The following is a 17,162-nucleotide window of genomic DNA, read 5'->3' as shown; positions in this document are numbered from 1 at the left end:
TCCTCCTCCTCCTCCTCAATTAAATCCATGACGTCCTTTTGACGCCATCGACGAAAAGATGGTCACCAATTTTATCATAATCATCATCAACAGCCTGGTTACGCTCACTGCAGGGCAAAGGCCTCTCCCATACTCCTCCAACTCCATACTCCTCCAACTCCAACCGATTTTATACATCATACTAAAAAGAAAAGAAGGCCCAAAATAATTATACAGTGACAACAAAGGTAATATGCGAGATGAGTTACAAATAGTGCAGAGAAAACATTAGTACATATTGGGAGAACATAAGGCAACTGGAGTGAAAAGCAAACAGCAACAGACATCACAAGAGAAAAAAAAAACTTAAAAACACTGTAAAGTAGAATAATAATAATAATAACATTAGGTGGCAAGTCGTGAGCGAATGAGAGCTTGAAACTTATTCAAGTCGAGTTCCGTAGCAATGTCTGATGGTAACGCGTTCCATTCAGTTCTTGTGTGCTGTAAGAACGAATACGCATAACGGGATGACTGGCCGTTAATGCGTTTGACTTTATATGAATGGTCGCGACGTGGAAAGGTAAGTGGTGGTGATTGAAATAAATCAGCATGAAGTGAAGAGAGAGAGAGAAATAGAAGAGAGGAAAAGCAGGGAGGTTAACGAGTCGCACGTCCGGTTTGATACACTGCACTGGTGGAAGAGGTATAAGGATGAAAATATAAAGAAAGAGGAGATAGAGAGAGTTCAATTTCGCGCTCCTTGGAGGGAACGCGCTTAGTCATAGGGTCACCAAGACCTGTCGACTTGGGGTACTGCAATAACGCTTTCGTGGCTTTCTTTGCCATCGACACCTCCGGCCACGGTCCAAGGACCTTCATTTCCGAAAATGGTCTTGAGTCCAGCCGGTTCATTGCTGCTCAGAGAGCTTCATGCTCGGCGTCGTACTGGAGACAGAGACATAGGATGTGGTCAATAGTTTTTATAGTTCCAGCAGAGTTGCACGTGGGCATATTCCCCATTGCAACGCGGAATGAGTAGGCCTTCGTACGGTTAGTGGAGGTTAGTACAGTTAGTGGAGGCAGGTGTAAGATTAATATGATTATTCCACGATAAGTTTGACTGTAGATTGACACCAAAGTACTTGTAAGTTGTGGTGAGTTCTACAGCGCTGTTATCAAGGCAGTAGGTGGTTGGAATTCGTGGCCTATTGGTGAAAGATATGACTTTACTTATGGAAATATTTAATGCCATTAACCAATTGGAACATCATGCACATATCGCTTCTAGGTCACTTCAGTGTGTCACTTGGAGTGTCAATTGGAGAAAGAGCGTTAACCAAGGGGCCCGATTTTATTAATCATATCATAAGAAACCAACAAACAAGGACACCAAGGACAATACAGGGTAATTACTTGTACATACTACTTGAAATAAAGAAAGTATGAATTAATGGAATTGAAAGTGGAGGAAAAAACAACTTGCCGCAGGTGGGGAACGATCCCACGTCTTCGAATTACGCGTGCGATGCTCTACCAATTCAGCTACACTCTAAAAATTTTAACACCCTTAAGGGTGTAAATGACTTGTCCCATGGGTGACACCCTTTTTGGGTGTATTGCTACACCCCAAGCAAAGGGGTGCAAGTTAACACCCCACAAAAGAAGGGGTGTTAATATGACGTCACCTTGCCTATGGGTGTAAAACAAACAACACCCTTTCTATATGGGGTGTAACACAGACACCACCCTTTCAATATGGGTGTAGCATGGACAATACCCTTCCAAAAGGGTGTTATCCCGGCAAGTATTTTAGCGTTCACTACAGCCATGTAGTTAATGGGCAAACTAGCTGCTGTGAATGCTGCCTAGCCTTAGCTATGGTACTACCTTGTTCAGTATGAGCCAGAATCTGTGAGGAGTCGTCATATTGCGCTTCTGGTCCGTCATGTGGTAGCATAACGTGCGACCCTTTCAGGCAATAAAATTTCAGTTTCATGATCACAGCAATGCACACACCCTATGCTTTTTGTAATCTTCCTCTGTAGTGATAGTACATTGCCAGCAGGATGCAGAGCGCAATAACAACGCGCGCTGCACTAAGGACACAGGATCTCCCGCACCTTGGCGCACCGGTACTTATCACTCCGTGGAAACAGCACACAGCCAAAAGCATGGTTAGGCATGGTTAGAAAAATTAAAAACCTCCACTTTTCTTGGTCAAAAATTTTCGCAACACCAGCACGACCATGAGGGAAGGACACCACAGCTCGTTGTTGTAGCTCATATTGAATGCAATAGGGCGCACGCAATGCATGGATTGGCATACGTTTGCCTGTCAAGCAGTTTCTTGCCGTTTTAAGCACATATTTTATACCTCTATTCATCAAAGTTTTCATTTATCTCCACGGGATGCTTCTACTAGTACTTTCACATATGTGACTTAAAGGTAGCACTGAAAGCCAAAGAACAAAGTGCAACAAAGCGCTTCCACTTAGAATAATGTTTCAGCATTTACGAACAAAACAGCATGTGTAGCTGTGCATGCTGTTCAATATATAAGCATGCACTATTTCCTGAAATATATGTATGCTCCACTTAGTGCCAGTGACCTGCTTATACCCAATAATTTAGTTTATTTTTCACCATGTGCTTGCATTGAATATCCCACAGGCATTGTAAGTTAAGCTACCAGAATAACAATCAGCTGGTCTAAGGTTACCTAATTGAACAAAATCATTGTAAAATCTGTGACGAAATGTCAGAAGAAAAGTATTTATTATTTCATTAAAGGGAAATGGTAACATAATAATGTTTGCACATCTTAAAATTAAAAAGGACGAGAAGGAGTAAAACCATACCAATACAAAGACATAAGCACCGAATAATGGCACAGGCTTCCTCAATTAAATTTTAAGCAGAACAGTTTTTTTAAATAACCTCACTACGAACTATCACGTTTTCCTTCGAAAAGCACTGCATCTTATTATAAAGTACAAAAATAACCGGTCACATAAGTAAGAACAAGTCTGAGTGTGTCTATGTTAACACAAGGATAGAAAGTTTGGCGAGTTGGTACAGTAACATGATCTTGGATTGTAGCGCGAAGTGACACGGACACAGACTAGAAGCAGACAGGATGAGTGCTAACTCTCAACTAAACAACTAAATTTTATTGAAACGAAGAACATATATATATATATATATATATATATATATATATGTATATATATATATATATATATATATGTATAGGTGACTGCACAAAACCGCAGCATAAGAACATGACAAGGTATGAAGACATCAGTTAAACATATCAGGAAGTAAGGAAGTAAAAAAAGGAAACATCAAAAAGACTACTTCAGTTTAACACACGTGTTGTGAAGATACTGAAATTCGCATCCTAACAGAGACAAAGATGCATGGCTAACGCAAGTCTCTCTAATCTTTTAATGTGGAATGCCTCTCTATTTGTTGTGAAAAACTTTGTTTCATATTGTGTGGACATGATTAGTAATGGCAAACTTAAGAGCTGAATAAGCTAGTCATGTCGACACGATATGAAACAGTTTTTCACAACAAATAGATAGGCTCGAGAAGGCTAGTTATCCTGTGCATTTATTATCACTAACCTGCGAAAAGCTATTAAAATGGGTAAAAGGCCAGGCTAAGAAACAAGAAAAACAGAAAAAAAAGTTTGCTGTGGTGCCCTATGTACATAGATTATCCCATGGTTTATGGAACGTGGCCAATAGATATGACTTGAATGAAGTTTTCTTGGCCCCGCAAGTTGTCTATCATGTGCCTATGATAAATAGGAAACTTGAACAGGGTGGCTAAGCAGAAAAGATGATTGCGGCGTTAGACATGTGTCCCTTTTTGTGCCTTGTAACACTGGTATACTTTATCAGATTCCTCTCAAGTGCGCGAAGACTTACATTGTACAGAGCGGCAGGTGCATTAATATTAGACTAAAAGAACACATTCACTTTACAATCCCAATGCTTCACATCTAGCGTCACATTGTTTCAATTGCGTTTGTATACCTTTGTTTGAAGACACAAATTCTTTCGAGACACAAATGTCAAACCACACGGGAAATAATCGAGGCATTCCACATTAAAAGATTAGGAGAGACTTGCGTTAGCCATGCATCTTTGTCTTAGAATGCGAATTTCAGTATCTTCACAACACGTGTGTTAATCTGAAGTAGTGTCTTTTTGTTTCCTTTTTTGACTTCCCTACTTCCTGATATGTTTAACTGATGTCTTCATACCTTGTCATGTTGTTATGCTGCGTTTTTTTGCAATCGCCTATATATATATATATATATATATATATATATATATATATATATATATATATATATATATATTTAGCTGAAAGTTAGCGCTCATCCTGTCTGCTTGCAGTCTGTGTCTGTGTCACTTCGCGCAACAATCCAAGAGCATATGTGAACAAAACATGGCTAGTAATAACTAGTGAGCACTGCACAAAAGTTGAACATGAAAACTAGTAATAGTAAAGACATATACTTGCATAGACAATATATAATAGTATAGAAAATATTTTGCAGCTGAACTGCAAAATATTGCAAATATCACAAAGACAACATAAAAACTGGGCAGGACAGAGCACTGACTGTTAGCTATAGTTGAAATATGCACACCAAATCTAGACATAAAAAGTCAAAACTAAACTGCCGAAAATGGTCATCTCTCCAAAAGACCACTGAGGAACAAAAGGTATACTTTTTATAAATCCATCTCATAGATTACTGATCTAATTAAACTTGACACATGACCCCTTGTGTGTAACAAATGCCCTGTTCTCGTTACATATGCATGGTTACCAGCCTTGGTGAAAGAATGACTTGCACTAATGTTTCGAACACCGGTAAAAATGCTGCTTGTTCTCAACTTTCTGTTATGACAGCACACTTGTGGGCAGTTGTGAACCCTAGTTGCCTATAGGGCTCAAACACCATGTTTTGGCTGCACATGTACTGTCTGCCGAACACCTGGTTCAAGATAGCTTGCATCTTGGAATGTGCAGCCACACTGGTGGCACAGCATTCTTTTTTCAACTTTCCAGTTGATAAAGCCTCAGCAGCTGCAATCACCTGCCATTGCTCGTAAAGGTGCCATAAGGTCAGGCTGCAAACACAAATACCACGTAGCAAAACTTTCAGAGTGCATTGTGTGAGTCAAGGTGTGTAATTTGTGCTTTAGTTTGGCAACGCTGCCACATTTACAACTATTCATTGCAGCTCCTAAATTTCAACATCAACACAATAAATTAGTACAGTTCCTTCAGTATGGTGGCAGATGCTCAGCTGCAGGCTTTCTAGAACCATGCATTATCTTCAGACAGTGCCAGTACAGCCCGTAGCACATCTTTCAAGCACTCCAGACAAGTACACTGATTACACTATACACAGAGCATCTGGTGTCGATTTACCTATAAAGGCAAGGTAGCCCCTAGAACACGTTTTGTGACAGGTATGCTGGGCACTTTGTCCCCTGAAATGCAAGTGCCATTTGGTACTTCAGTGCCTGTAGTGTCCTTTACATCTAAATGAATATTCAATACATAGTAGTAACATGAAGTCGACAAACAAAAGCCATCAGCCATCAACTGTGCGGCAAATCTGGGTGCAAGCTATTCTCTTATCAAGTATACCTGTAGGCATTGCGACCAATGTGCTCCCAAGATGTATGAGGCATTAGTCTTGCAGAGTTGTAAGGACATGACAATATTAGGATGATTATGTTCTTGAGGCTTTTTTCCCCACTTTCCATCTTTCGAAACGTGTATACTGTAGTCACGAAAAAAAAATGCTACAACTGCCGTGTGATAAGTTTTGCGTCTTATTTCCTAGCAGCTCATTGAAACGAGCCACGATGACAAATTCAAATGCTGTTACCTGATCAGACATTGAAATTTCTTAAACACTAACAAAACCAGATAGACATTAGAGTGAGCATCACTTAAATACATTACACTGGTTTAAAGTTATTGCACCCCTTTGTGCCAGGTAAAAATGTTAGAAACATCAAAAATGGTAAGATTCTACGACCAACCGTGAAAACTAAATAAAAAATCATTAAGCTTTCTTAAACGGGTACAGGAGCTTTACAACTGGCCGTCTTGGTGATGGACATGCAGATAGATGAGCAGCCATTCCACTGAGACGAGAATGTTGAGGGCTTCGCATGGAAGTCTGCGAGACACTGCAGAGTAGTTCTTGGTCCACGTGAAGGAGGTTGCTTGCATACACGTCTGGGCCACCATACTGAATGCATGGTGTTACCGGAACCTTTTCCCCCTGCATTGTGGTAAAAAAGCATGGTTAAGTTTATATAATATTTAATATGCAAAAAAAGAGGTGAAGCATGCAGACAGGACACGAGAGTAGAGAAGTGAACACGAACACGAAAGACATGAAAAATATCATTAAATTGTTTTAATCGATAAAATTTTTATGCTATGTGTCATTCATTATGAGGATTCATAACCGCAACATATTTCACATATGAGCAGGTAGAATTATCAGCTTGGTCAGTTTGTACAAGCTCGTTTGAGGCAAGAAATCGAGTTTTACAAACAAAACCTCAACATTCTTGACTGAAAAAGGAACACCTCAGATGACATGCAGTCCTGTGAGTAGGAATTGCACAGTTCAAGAAAAACAAATTAAAACTCACACACCGATCCTGAAAAAGGAATAAGCACCTGCTACTGCAAAAAGCTAATTAATTGATAGGTTTTAGTAGCACAAGGGCATCTTTGGCCAAAGAGCGCGAAGTCTATACTGCAAAAGATAAACTTAGCGCATCTTTACAAAGCAAATATATAAAGATGACTAATACCTCTCTGCGCTACAGTTGCTTTGCTCTAGCGTGAAGTCATTTTAATGCATGCACACGCATACACACGCTACACCCAAGTTTAACAGCTGCAGAATTAAAATTGGGCAGCAACGAAGTCGCAACCTTTAACCCTTGATCCCAAGCTGTACTAGTGACTGGAGGAAGTACCAATATCGCCAATGACGAGTCACACTCTTTCTGCCCGATGTTATGCTGCTGTTATTGTCAAAGATGAGTTACTCGGGATTGAGGGAAAGCTGCCCTCAAGAGAAGCTCTTATTTTTTGTGTTATTTCTAACCAGAGACCAATGAAGTAATATATTTTTAGAATGAGAATCACACCCAAAAATTTAGTACGTAAAAAATTTGGAAAATTTGGTACATTTTTCCGGAATTAACTTGGGGGTTAATGGTTAAAGCGGAAATCCAGAAACTAGAACAAGTTTTTACACGTTTGCTACCCGTGAATGCTAGAAAATATGTTGGCATTCTGTAGTTTCGTCCAACAATGCAAAAGGGATTCTTCATAACTAAGGAAATAAATGGAAAAGTATCATGAAGTATATTTCGCGAATGTAATGCAGAATCACTCAACTTCTGTTACTATATAATCTCCACTTGATTAACCTGCATTTTCTGAACTAGTTCAGGAGGTGCTGCATTTCACTACTCATTACACCAGTTCAACGTGGCAGCAACTGCACGTTGTGATTTGTTTTACTTAGTGCAGGCTTTGTACAGGGCGAGTTCACAGCATTCCCCACACTTGGCCGAAAGGTAGTGCATATTTACGCAACGGGTGTGGTGCCGCTTCTGCACGAGCGAGGTGCAGAAATCAGAGTTTCATACAATAATTACTAGAGGGAACTCTGATGTTAGTGTCTACAGAAGATCAAACAAGAACGGCTTCACCAGCATGGAAATTATGGGAAGTACATGGATTTGCCTAAACTTCATCTGTTTGGCTTCAAACGGCTTTGTGACTTTGTCAAATACTGTGTAATAAATAAATAAACATTAAAATCGTCCGATGACAGGATTCAAACACAGGAACTCTAGAACAGAAGTCTGATATTGAAATCATTAAGCCACGGAGGCATGTAACGACAAGCGAGTGCAACGCCCTGATGAATTTATCGCGGGCATACCAGTGCCTTGAGACGCTTGGCGCCTTTCAATTTGGCGACCTGGACAAGCTCAATCGTTGCAATTAATAGCAATTGTGCGTGTTGGCGCCGTCTTCTGCACTTCGAAGAGTATAGACTGCGCTGAAATCGACAATAAGATTTATATAGCGTATAATATACGAAGCCACAAGAACGTTTGAATTCACAAGCTCGAATATCAGACAAATCCATGTGCTTGCCACCATTCCCATGGTGGTACGACTGCAGCGCCAGAGTTCCCTCTAGTAATTACTGTAAGAAACTCTTATGGCAGAAATAACTGAAGTGCCTGGCATTTTGTTTTGGAGTAATAAACTAAGTTTTTCTGTCCTATAAATCTTACTGGTCATTAATTCCAAGTTTTAGTGCAGCCACATGTCTAGTAGGCATTTGTGGTATTTTGCATAAACATTGCAAAGCCAACTGTGATGAATGTTCACTCTGGTAAATTGTTTATGATCGAGTAGCATAGACTACTGAAGCAATCTCTGGAAGGCAAGTGAAGTAATTTTCTTATTAGCAGCCTTTAAACAGCATTCGAGCATATGACACATGCACCTCAGATATGCAGATATTTCCTTGACTCAGCAAGAAGCGATGCTTCATGTTCCACGAGGCTACTTCAATCAAAGCAGTATTGGTGCTCTCTAAAAACAATGCCAATGCAGATGATTCAAATATTCTTCGGGGGCAACAGTTATGCCTGAAATCATGCTAGATTAGCTTCTTTAAACACATGATCAGACCGTGTTAGAAGTGCTTCTTAAAATCCTCCTATTTATTAGACTAGTCATATATCTGTACACAAAGGCTACTAATTAGGTCCCATGCTATATCATCATCTTTACAAAAGCTTCACTTAGTAATACACATGCTGTGATAAGATTTGAGACCACATTGAGATGCTGAACAAGGTGAATTCAGTATTTTTCAAATGAAGCTCCTGTTCTTCCAAACGAGAAGAAAGGATACTGAGGGTCAAAATTTTTCTGAATCACAGCTGGAAGATGCCATGAAAGGCACGTGGAAACTTATTTGTAATTTTCTATTTAAATGTAGAAATGATAAAGGGAAATGAAAATGGTAAAAAGACAACCTGGCATGGGGGGAGAACGAACCTACAGCCTTTGCATTACGCATGCGATGCATTAACCACTGTGCCACCGAGGCAGCATTCAACCATCCACAATGGCCCCTCAGATTGTAGACGCTCGAACGCGGCCGTAGTACCACAGTGGTTAGTATATCACTTGCGTAATGTGAAGGTTATGGGTTCGTTCCCCACCCACAGGTGGATATCTTTTAATCCACTTTCATTTACCCAGAATTTATCATTTCTATACTTCATATAACAACTTAAAACATGTTCCTTTATGCTTTCCTTGGCCTCATTATCTGCTGGCTTCTTCCAGTTCTGTTACTTCAAACACTTATACATATTCTAATCTGGTAAGTAAACAGCTTTTGCATGATGCTGGAATGCAATATAAAACATTATTGCAGGGCCGTGTTATGTAGAATGCCTTACATTGCCCAGGCAAGGTGTATTAATGTCAATCTGAAAAAAAAAAATTCCCACTCTAGGCAGAAATGCTGTGTGCAACAGGGTTTAACGAAAACAACTTGTTCAGAAATAAAGCCACCAAACAACGAGGAAATATGAGAACTAGATGAAAATTTGTGCAGTTGCATGTTAAAAATTTAGCACAGCAACAGATGAAGTCTTAATGAAGGAAGCGCGAGGATGGTTTATTTTGGACACACGAGGCAATGTACATGAAAGATGCATATGAGCTTACACGTGGAGAAATATTGTTTATGTAGCAGCTAAACTACGAACAGGCCTAGAACACACTGATACAAGGTGTCGAGCATGTAAATCTTATCATGCCCTTAAGTCAAAGAAACATGGCTGTTTCTCATGATTCGCTACACATGGCTGGCTCACACAACTTAGCCACTTCTATATATGCCTTGTAATTACTAGGTGGTCTGTGTGACACGTGCAAGCTTTAAATATGTACAAGTGCCATGTAGCTGGACAGCACCAAGGTAATGTCGTTTGCCATCGTTTTGAGGAAGTGAAACCAATTCTTGCATTTTTCCTAATTAGTTAATTAGTTATTAACGATTATTTAACTGCTCAAATATTATATTCAAAGCAAAAGTGTCAGTGTGAAAATTGTAGAGCATCCTGAAAAATTCCCAATCCAGCTTTCTACTGCTCAATAGGTGCAACAATTTTTTTTTCAAGCTTGAAAGAAGCCAGTGAATACATGCAAGAAGTGCTGTGCAACTAGCCACTCGTGCACCTGAACACCATTTGGCTCCTCCTTTCATGCTTGAAAAAAACTTTTCAAAAAGAATATTTTAGAAATTGATTAATTATAATTGACTATGTTTTAGGCAAAATGCATGAAATAGTGTGACTGCCACCTCCATTTTCGGCGACATGAATTGACTCCATTTTCATTTCCAAATCCAGCTATACATGGTGCGTGTTTTGAGCTGGTTCTGTAATTTAAGCTGGTTTTGACTAATTGAAGCTTCGCACCTTAATAATGGAGTCAGCCTAAAAAGAAATTGGTACATAAACGGTCGCTGTCAGTACTCCATACTCCTTTAACTTAGTACAAAGTGCTTGTGAGCCAAGAAGTTGGTAGCTCTAAGCAGTATTTCTCATTTTGACCTGGTGTTATAGCCCACTTACTATGATGCCATGCTGCTCAGTCATGCTGGTCCCAGCTTCAATCTAGGCAATGGCAACTGCCCTCCAATGGGGGTAAAATGCAATAACGCTTACGCACTTAGATTCAGGTGTACATTAAAGAAGGCCAGGTTCCCAAAACTTCAGGTTGTGACTTTGGAATGGAAAAGCCCATAATTTAATTTTAAAATCTAAAATTGCTTTATTAGGAGCAGGGGCATCATTTTGAGCTTTTACTGCACTGCCATGGCACCAAGAAGCTCCGAGTAAATAAAAACAATTTCTTAGACAATGTACATATCTTGCAAACATTTACAAACACTTCTCTGCATGCACCTCTGTTGCTGTTATATTTAGATCCGTATGCCAAGGCGGGCTATGATGTTAGAACATGTTTCAAACTTGTTTTTTTTTTACCGCTTTAAAGTTGTTGGTTATTTTGCATCTCATTGTGTGTCGAACGCACATTTCAATGCATCAATTTCTTCAGAAAGTGCACTCCTCTTTATTCATTTGTGCATGCAAACAGGGTTCAGAAGAACTGCTTTCTGAAGATCTGTATAACAAGCAAAAAACAATTCTATGTAGGCTGCACAAAGAGAAAGGATTGGTTTGTAAATAAGTTATTTAGTTCTTAAAAAAAGAGGCAGCTGTCAGTATTCTGTTCCAAAATAAAAATTGCCCCTACCTGGCTCTGCTTCATTTTCCGATGCTGATGGTCCATTCGGAGGCACTAAACTGATAGGCTGCATTTTGGCCATGTCGGGTGTGCTGTCACCAGGCCCAAGGTCGATCGACATCCTCACCAAAAGTAGAGTCCAAACGCTATAAAAAAAAACATCTCATCATTTTGCTATCAGTTTTGTCATCTTGCGTGTTTCACACACGGCCGTCAGTGAAATATTTCGTCACTTGGATACTGCAAAAAATTCAAGCATTTTCTGGCAGCCAAGCTGAATACACAGTAAATGGAGAACATTAAAGAGCAAATGCAGTTGTCACATTAGATTGATCAAGTACAGCAGAAATGGAAATAAATCAGTGATACTGTGTCTGTTGGCTTTGAATGCAAGAAACGTAAAAACAGGAACTTGCAGCCACGCTAGTTTGAATTTCCCGCGTTTGCTACACCTCGCAACAAGTTTGGCATCGTCCGGTACTCGGGGATAGTAATCGCTTAAAATCAAGATGAACGAGCGTCGGCATAAATTAACAGGATACTTAACCGGGCAATATTGGCGCATAAAACAACTCACGTAGCGAAGCTACTGTCAATTACCCGATGACGCATCTGCGGGCGGTGCGGTTTGGGCGAACAATTCAAAAAGGAATGAGAGTTTCACTTGTTTCACGCCTACTAAGCTAAGACAGAATTTGAGTTTCTTCCTAAACTATACTGGATATTTACGCTCCGAATAAAACGCTGGAAATTTTGTTACGTCACATTGCATACGTATGAAAGTGAGGAAATAAGCTTTTATTGTATTCTGCCCAGACGGCATGCAGCAGCTACCACTCTCATGCAACAAAAGCAAGAAAGTGGTACTCGCGGCACGGAAAACAAACATATACAGCGCCAACGTTACGCCCTTTGGAGTTGGAACTAAGCACGATCAAGCCAGTTAGTTTTCTAGCTTTCATAACGCCATGGAACACGACAAAACATCGAGCGAAACAACTGTCTGCTCTGGAAAATTATTACCGCTTCCATTTATATACCTATCGCTGCCACAAGCAAAAGTCAATGGGCTAGCTGTCCACAAGCGGCAGATTAGACTGACAGCAACATATTACGATAACGTAAAACAATTTCCACGCTGACTTAGCAGCCGCGGTATGCGCTAAGTGCCACAGTTCTCGTTTGCCGCTCGAAATTCACACCATGATGACGGTCACTGCATCTTTCACATGAAATATTGCACGCTTCGCTCCGGAGCTCAATAGGAGGGCGAAACGCATTTGCACGTACCTGAAATCCGCATGCCGGAAACCCGTCGACGCTTCCGAGAACGGGGCACACAGCCATACACTCGTACGGCGGCTTGACTTGGACGTGAGGCACTTCTATCAAATATTTCACATGCGACATGTTTCACACCGATTGCGCGAACACGAGAAAATGCCGCAGGTCGCAATGCGACGCCGTGCACCCGTGCATCTACCGATGAGCTGCGTGCACGGACTTGCAGAAAAACAGAACTATGACAAAACGGCCGGCGCGAAAGGATGGCGGCTCTCGTAGCGGAGACGAAGCGGACGAAGCAATGTTGCCAACTGTTGGTTCCGCGTTATGCCGGCGGTGGTGGCTTTAGTGGCGTGTGTAACGGCTGTCTATTTTTTTATTTCTTTTCCCCAAACAGTATAGCTAAGATCAGTACGTTGTTTGAATTTTTAACTGTGTCCTTTGGCATTATCTTTTTGTCTTTTTATGCTATTAAGCGGCCAATTATGGCCTCCCAGGTTCGCGCGCAAATCTCGGAGGCCATAAGACAACTCGTTAGAAAATGTCGTTCTTGTCGTTGTTAGCGTTTCATCATCGTTTCTTCAACTGAGATAGAGAGGTAGTGTCCCTTTTCCCGGGGTTGGGAGGGGGCGATCAAGACGGCATCGCTCAGCGGGCGGGCGGGGGAGTAGGTTGGTGTTGGTTGTTATCGCGAAATTCGCGAACCCTGCGATTTTTTTTTTATAACGTAAGCATTCTATACTTACCCAACAAGAAAAACCATCCGTCCGTCATTCCGTACCGCACGATATCTTTCAAAATAGAACCCGCAGCAGCGAGTGAATTCACCTTCGTGCTAGCTCTCGCTTCAACGCGACCGAAGCGGCGAGAACACTGCGCTCACGAAGCTTTCAGCTCATGCCGCACTATGCGCTTTTCGCAGATCACTTTCAAGATAGGTGTACGCGCGTCTGTTTTCAAAGCGAAGTAAACGGTGAGAACACAGCGCGCGAAGTTTTCAGCAGTGGGCACACTCTGTCCACAATGCTGTTCGCTTTCAAGATACGGTTCGCGCGGCCGGGCCACAAGCAGCCGCCGCCGGAGAACGGTTGATAATGGTTCGACGCGGATGAGAAGGGCTAAAGAGCGATAACGGCTCAAAACGAACGGAACTTCACCAGCGCACCTGGCCCCGCCACCTGCAGTACTTTGCTTGCACCATTCACTTGGCGCCGCCGACCTCAGCAGTTCGTGTCGCCGCAGCGCTGTCGCTTATAGTCGTCGGATCAAGTCTCATAACATTAATAACGACATGGACTGCGTGTAGATGAGGAAGAGTCACAATGCTTACACATACTTAGGCAAATCCGAGAGGAGTTCCTGTGTGATTTTTTTTTTTTTTACTGGAAATGTGCAGTCAGCGGTGACCCAGAGTTGACAATGCATCTAAGAGGGGTGCCAAGCTTTTTTTTTTTTTTGTGGGAGTCTTGCCCAGCTCCCAAAGATCTGCTCAAGCTAAGCCTTGCTGATGGCTGTATGTTTTTTTTTGTATTGTCGCATGCCCTCGAACTGCCACGAATCCTACAGTGTAATGACATTAGAGCAGTATTCACGTCCAAAGGGAAATGCAGCCGGTAATTTGGCTGCCTAAGGTTTGCGGCCCGGCGGCAGCTGCCCTCCCCTCCCCCGTTTCCGTTGACAAGTTAGGGGGAGGGGTCCAGAGCAATCTTACACCCCCCTCCCCACAGTGGCGTAGCCAGAAAATTTTTGCGTGTGAAGGGGGGGGGGGGGGTCCCAATTGACCGTGGAGGAGGAAGGAGCGGGGCCATTGCCATAGTAGCAAAAAATTTACTGTTAGTGAGCGTTACAAGTGCCCGGCGTGCCCCACTTGGCCACGCCGTTGCTCCTCCGCCCCCTCCCTCCCCCCCGCAATCGACGTAAATCGAGCTATCAGAACGTGCATGACACGCGTGCATGACATAACATGAATGACATGCCGCGAAGCTGGCATGGATGTCGTCACATAATCATCATCATCAGCTTATTTTGACGTCCATCGCAGGACGAAAGCTTCTCCAGCGATCTCCGATACCCCTGTCTTGTGCTAACTGGTTCCACATGTCTTTAAGTTTCCCAATTCCATCACGTCCACATTATTCTCTGCCGTTCTCGACTGTGCTTCCCTTCCCTTAGCACCCATTCTGCAACTCCATAGACCAGCAGTTCTCTCCCTTACGCTTTGCAATGTATGCCCAGCACGACTTCTTCGTTTAATGTCAACCAGAATATCAGCTATCCCCGTTCGCTCTCTAATCGACATCGCTGTCTTCCAGTCTATTATCGCCATGCCTAATAATTTTCATTCCATCGCTCGTTGTACGGTCCTCAACGTCTTCCCAGGCTTCTTTGGTAACTTCCAAGTTTCGGCCCCATACGTTAGTAACGGTAGAAAGCAATGATTAGCAGTAAGCTCCCTGGTCATGATTTAGTAATGCCTGCCGTAAGCTCTCCAGCTAATTTTTTTTGTTAATTTCCTTGATCAGAGGCCCCTGCGAGTAATTAACCTCAATAAACGTATTTCTGCGCAGGTTCTAGAGGCTGACTGCCGACCATGACATTCGATCTCTCGCCAGGCTGCGGAACATTACTTTTCTCTTCTGCATACTAACTCTCAATCAGACTCTTACACTTTCTTCGCCAAGGTCCTCAAACGTCTGTTGCAAATAGTCTGCAGCGTTGCTGAGTATGCGAATGTCATCTACAAACCGTAAGTTGGTGAGCTATTTACCGTTAGCCTTCACTCCTAACCATTCTCAGTCTAACTGGTTGCACACCTTTAAGTATTCAGTGATAGCATTGTAAATTTTTTGCCATTGATCATATGAAGCCTTTTGCAGATATCTGGCTATACAAAGTCTGCGCGTTAGTGTCATCCGTTCGATATCAACATTCGTGGGAAACTTCATTTTTGACCGCTGTTCGGAGCCAGTGCGCTGCTGCCTAGATGCCCCGATCTAATCATTCCAGCTACCTGATTCAAGCGCAGGTAGCGCGCGTTTCATGTATAGCCAATATCAACGTCTTAACTGGCAATGTTTATTTATCATATACTGTAAGCTTGTTCACTTACTCCCTTATATTTAGGGTGTAAATTAGAAAGACTGGGGTGCTCCAAGGGTGTTTTCTTGTTGAACACCCTTTTCCGTTAAAAAAGGGTGTTTCAAGGGTGTTTACAAGGGTGAAAAGATGAATACACCCACATTACACCCATAAGGGTGTGAAAATTTTTAGAGTGTACCGCGGCGCCGTTCTCCCATTCACTTTCTCGGGTATTTATGTGTTGCTACCAGAAGTAACCCTAGGAGTGTTAGCCAGCGCCACCACTCACAAACATTGGCGGTGGATGTGGAACATCCTTTCTGTCGGCTCCGAAATATTTCTCTCCGGCGCCAAAATGGGTAGGCCACGCATCATATGTACTCCTGAGGAGCAGGCAGTTTTCGATCAGCAACGCCGCGAGCAGAACCTGGAACAAGCTCGTCTACGCCGTGCCGATGCTGCTTCCCGGGCACAAGAACAGGTTCGTGCAGCCGAGCGCAAGCAGCAACTGCGTACCGAGCATCTGGCAGCCTACAAAGCCGTCGTTTAATGAAACGTCGAAATTAACCCAGTGATAAACACCGGGGCCGTACGTATCAGCTAAGCCGGTTAACCATCTATACGGAGTGCTTGTACGGCGATTTGTTTTTTTTTTAAAGCGTCGCCATTTCAAAGCACCACCATTTTAGGCCCAGAAAAGTAGCAAATATCACCGACAGCTCTGAAATAAGCAATGCTACATTTACACGAAGTCCAGAGCGGCCGCCTGCATGTTACATCATGTGTGATTCTATTTAAGTGGTTAATACCCCCCGAATCTACAGTGGTCAAATCAACGATGGCCTCCAAGCTTGCAGTCCCTGTGCACGGCGATTCATTTAACCAGCCAGGTAGCTCACCACCTATGGTCAATTTTCTGCGAAACCAAGGCAGTCCTCCTGAGCGTAATCTGCGCTGTGGATCCCACGGACAACTAGTCATGGATATAGGATAAATTCACTACCGGGTAGTTGAGAAAGGACATGATATCGTCTTTCAATGGCTGCCAAGTCATCGCAGCGTCTTTATTAGTTATTCTATCGAATGCCGCATCGCGAACAGGAATTGTTGCGGGGGGCATAGAGCAGTGTAAAACAACACATCAGAGTTTCGGCTCACGACTTCCGCCGGTAACAAATTTCATTCCGATGTGGTCCTAGGAAAGGAAGACAATTTAAATATATGTCCCGCAAAAATACTCCTGAACTTTAAAAACACGGTCTTTGCGGTGAGATATGAAATGCGGAGGACGCAAGTTTGACGAGACCGCATTTCCAGATTGGTTATTGTAAATTGAATAAAAAAGCTTTAAACGAATGTTTTAGCGGCGTTCGCTTAGAGGAGCCCAACCTAGTACT

General features: G+C 42.3%; 1 long non-coding RNA gene across 1 annotated transcript; it reads right to left on the bottom strand.

The window, feature by feature from the left end:
- Nucleotides 1-5,993: 5,993 nt before the first annotated feature.
- LOC140215248 (uncharacterized) lies at nucleotides 5,994-12,953 on the bottom strand. Its single transcript, XR_011892194.1, has 3 exons — nucleotides 12,694-12,953; nucleotides 11,413-11,549; nucleotides 5,994-6,307 (listed from the first exon to the last, which is right to left on the bottom strand). It is a non-coding gene; the product is annotated as an uncharacterized lncRNA (long non-coding RNA).
- Nucleotides 12,954-17,162: the final 4,209 nt, after the last annotated feature.

The sequence above is a fragment of the Dermacentor andersoni genome, chromosome 1, assembly GCF_023375885.2.
Source record: "Dermacentor andersoni chromosome 1, qqDerAnde1_hic_scaffold, whole genome shotgun sequence".
Lineage (NCBI taxonomy): Eukaryota > Metazoa > Arthropoda > Arachnida > Ixodida > Ixodidae > Dermacentor > Dermacentor andersoni.
The sequence above is the reverse complement of the archived record's forward strand: the minus strand, read 5'-3'. Positions and strand labels throughout refer to the sequence as shown.